Here is a 4,452-nt window from a genome sequence, read left to right as displayed (position 1 = left end):
CAAAGAATTATTTTTTAGTTATAGCAGGGATGATTTATTATGAGTAATATTTGAATAGCTTACGCTTCAGAGCCAAGTGACATGATTACATTTTCTTTCTTCAACAGCTATTTTTTTGGGAAGAATTTATTTTGTTTTTTAAATAGTAAAATGGAGAGATACAGTTATACAATGAAATGATGGGCTTTCCAGGTGGCGCTAGTGGTAAAGAACTCTCCTGCCAATGTAGGACATAAGAGACGCAGGTTTGATCCCTGGGTTGGGAAGACCCCCTGGAGGAGGGCGTGACAACCCACTCCAGTCTGGACAGAGGAGCCTGATGGGCTATAGCCCATGGGGTCACATGGAGTCAGACGCGACTGAAATGACTTAGCGTGCACACACGCACAATGAAATCACAATGAATGAACTACACATACATGCAACGAAGTGGGTTAATTTCACCAAAAAATTGTAAGAAAAAGAGCTATGACCAAAAAATGCAATTCAAAAAGAGGAAAAGCAAATCATATTGTTTTGGAATCCGTACACAGGTGACAAGACATAGGAGGAAGGCAGTGAAATGATTATCATAAACCAACATAGTGATTACTTACAGTGAGGAGGAAAGGACTCCAGTCTAGAAGGGGACGCAGTTTCTGTGATGCTAGTAACATTCTATTTCTTGAACTGGATGGTTCCAGAGAAATGTCTTGTGTCCTTTTCTGTATACATGTCCTACTTCACATTTTAAAAAATATGAAGGTATGGTCAGGATAAACATCACTCTGTACAGAAGAACATGGCAAGAGAAAAACACAGTTATGCTGACTGGTTCAAAGCTATGAACCTGAAAGTGAGGTTCAGGCTCCCCGGCAACATATCTCCCTGGTCCATCTGCCCATCTACTCTCCTAGGATAATGTTTGATACCTGTCTGTCCTTAAACCTGCAACACCTCCTCCTCTGTCTGCGTCTTTCAGTTGATGACTGTGTTTCCTCCTTCACTGAGAACAAGGAAAGTATACTTCCACAGCCTGACCACAATAACACTACCAGGATTTGGCACCCACATATTCTACTTACCTTAGCTCAACTCTGCACACTCCTATTTAAGGCCAACCTACCTACGTGTACACCAGATCCCATGCCTTCTTGCCTTTGCAAAGAATACTATAGCAATTCTCCCACCTATTGGGCTTTGCAGGTGGTGCAGTGGTGAAGAATCTGTCTGCCAGTGTAGGAGATGCCTCAGGGTTGATCTCTGGGTCAGGAAGATCTCTGGGAGGAGGAAATGGCAACACACTCCAGGATTCTTGCCTGAAAAATCCCAAGGACAGAAGAGTCTGAAAGCCTACAGTCCATGGAGTCTCAAAGAGTTGGGCACGACTTTTCTGCTTTATTGACTATGCCAAAGCCTTTGACTGTGTGGATCACAAGAAACTGTGGAAAATTCTGAAAGAGATGGGAATACAGACCACCTGACCTGCCTCTTGAGAAATCTGTATGCAGGTCAGGAAGCAACAGTTAGAACTGGACATGGAACAACAGACTGGTTCCAAATAGGAAAAGGAGTACGTCAAGGCTGTATATTGTCACCCTGCTTATTTAACTTCTATGCAGAGTACATCATGAGAAACGCTGGGCTGGAAGAAACACAAGCTGGAATCAAGATTGCTGGGAGAAATATCAATAACCTCAGATATGCAGATGACACCACCCTTATGGCAGAAAGTGAAGAGGAACTAAAAAGCCTCTTGATGAAAGTGCAAGAGGAGAGTGAAAAAGTTGACTTAAGGCTCAACACTCAGAAAATGAAGATCATGGCATCTGGTCCCATCACTTCATGGGAAATAGATGGGGAAACAGTGGAAACAGTGTCAGACTTTATTTTTGGGGGCTCCAAAATCACTGCAGATGGTGAGTACAGCCATGAAATTAAAAGACGCTTACTCCTTGGAAGAAAAGTTATGACCAACTTAGATAGCATATTCAAAAGCAGAGACATTACTTTGCTGACTAAGGTCCGTCTAGTCAAGGCTATGGTTTTTCCTGTGGTCATGTATGGATGTGAGAGTTGTACTGTGAAGAAGGCGGAGCACCGAAGAATTGATGCTTTTGAAGTGTGGTGTTGGAGAAGACTCTTGAGAGTCCCTTGGACTGCAAAGAGATCTAACCAGTCCATTCTGAAGGAGATCAACCCTGGGATTTCTTTGGAAGGAATGATGCTGATGCTGAATCTCCAGTACTTTGGCCACCTCATGCAAAGAGTTGACTTATTGGAAAAGACTCTGATGCTGGGAGGGATTGGGGGCAGGAGAAGAAGGGGACAACAGAGGATGAGATGGCTGGATGGCATCACCGACATGATGGACGTGACTCTGAGTGAACTCTGGGAGTTGGTGATGGACAGGGAGGCCTGGCGTGCTGCGATTCATGGGGTCGCAAAGAGTCAAACACGACTGAGCGACTGAACTGAACTGAAGCATACACGCATACATCAGTTGGCTTTCTTTTATCTGATATTGTTTGCTCTTTCCTATTCCAAGTCTTCAGGGATACTTGGCATCCAAACAATGCCTGAGTCTCCTCTCCCTTCCTCAGTTTTCCACGTGATTCCCCCATTAGTGACTAATTCACTGGGAACAGCAAACTTCATGAGGGATGCCATGCTTTATATCTACGTAGACCTCTCACATTGTCTGGTGCATAGTGAGCATTCCTTAAATATTTGGGACTGAACCAGTGACTGTATTTTCACAGAATGTGGAACAAAAGAAGTTTCAGGCTTTCTGTGCTGGAGTGAAATGACTTTCAAATGTTAAGTGCGGCCATATAAGTTTTTGAATCCACCAGTTTCCTTTCTCCTTGCCATTACATTTTACTTTCACGTTCACCTTGTAAAAATTCACTCCTCCCCAAGTGTAACCTGAATTGAAATCAGAAAGTAGGTAGGGTAGGTGTTGTCAGTCATATAAAAAGGTTAGTTATGATGACTGAAGTCTGGATAAGAAATCGCTGTTACTTATTCAATAACAATGCACCATTTTCTCACCCAAGCAAGCTACTTTTACTTATTTGTTATTGTGACTTTACTTTGATTTTTGTTGTGATTTTTAACTACAAACTCTGTGCAGTTTCTGCTATAGGGCCTCCGGCACTAGCTGGTCCCTCTGCCTGGAATTTTCTTCCTATTACCTCTTCCTCCTTCTCCCAACACACCTGCCTGGATCTTGCCTCTTCTTTTCTCATAGCTCAGCTCTGTCATCACCGACCAGACCATTTCGATTTCACACTTGCACAACCCAGGTATCAATAGCACTTATCTCCATCATAGTTGAACTTCGATCGAGTGATTCTTGAATTAATGACTGTCTCCCCTGCTAGACTACAAGCTTTTGAGTGTGGGACCCTGTTCTGCCTTCTTGTTCACTCCAATTTTCTGCATGGAGCTTGCAGATACTCAGCTATACCACTGAAACTTTCCTCATGATTTAATTTTTCGTTAATAAGAGTTTCATGACTTTAAACTTCTAAAAATTTCCTTTCTAAAAATAATTTTCAAAAATTGACTTTGGGGCTGAGTGAAGGATTGTAAGGGGAAAGTAGGATTAGGAAATCTAGATTAGTAAGTTATTAGCAATCCAAGAAATTTCATTAGCTTTTTTTTTTTTTTTTTGAGGAGTGTTCTCTAAAGTGGAGGTGCTCTCATTAGGTATGAAAAGAAAATATGAAAACATCTATGCATAATTATTTAAAATATTTGTTGCTCAGTTAGCCAGGTCCAACTCTCTGAAACCCCATGGAATGCAGCACACCAGGCTTCCCTGTCCTTCATATGTCCTGGAGTGTGCTCTAACTCATGTCCACTGAGTTGATGATGCATCCAACAGTCTTATCCTCTGTCATCCCTTTCTCCTGCTTTCAATATTTCCCAGCATCAGGATCTTTTTCAATAAGTCAGTTTTTAATATGGTCTATTATAATACTTCATCTATTATCATGGGTATTCAAGTCTTTCTACATGAGTGAATTTTCTAGATAACAAATGTTTATTCCACTTAGCACCATTTCTAGATGTACTATATTTTACAAAATATTTTGTCTTTTCCTCCTCTTTATACTGTCTCTTGGTGCAAACTGTTCTTAATTTAAGCTTTCAAATTAACTTCAAATAAAACATCTTTCTTTTCTGTAGTTTGTACCTTGTATGTCTTAAGAAATCTTCTTTACCCTGAGATCATAAAGATATTTTTCAGTATTTTCCTTTGTATATTTCATAAGTTTGCCTCCTGCATTTAAGTTTTTAATTGACCTTGATTTGGAATGAATTTTGAAGGGTGATGTGAGGAAGGCTCCAAAATGATATCAAATTGTTCTAACATCAGAAAAGCCCATCCTTTCTCAACTTGTCTGTAATTCTATTTCAGTCTTAAATGCAGCATCCATTTATACGAGTTGGCTTCTTTCTGGG

This window comes from Ovis aries, chromosome 10 (assembly GCF_016772045.2).
Source record: "Ovis aries strain OAR_USU_Benz2616 breed Rambouillet chromosome 10, ARS-UI_Ramb_v3.0, whole genome shotgun sequence".
In the NCBI taxonomy this organism is placed as follows: Eukaryota; Metazoa; Chordata; class Mammalia; order Artiodactyla; family Bovidae; genus Ovis; species Ovis aries.
Note: the sequence above shows the minus strand (reverse complement) of the source record.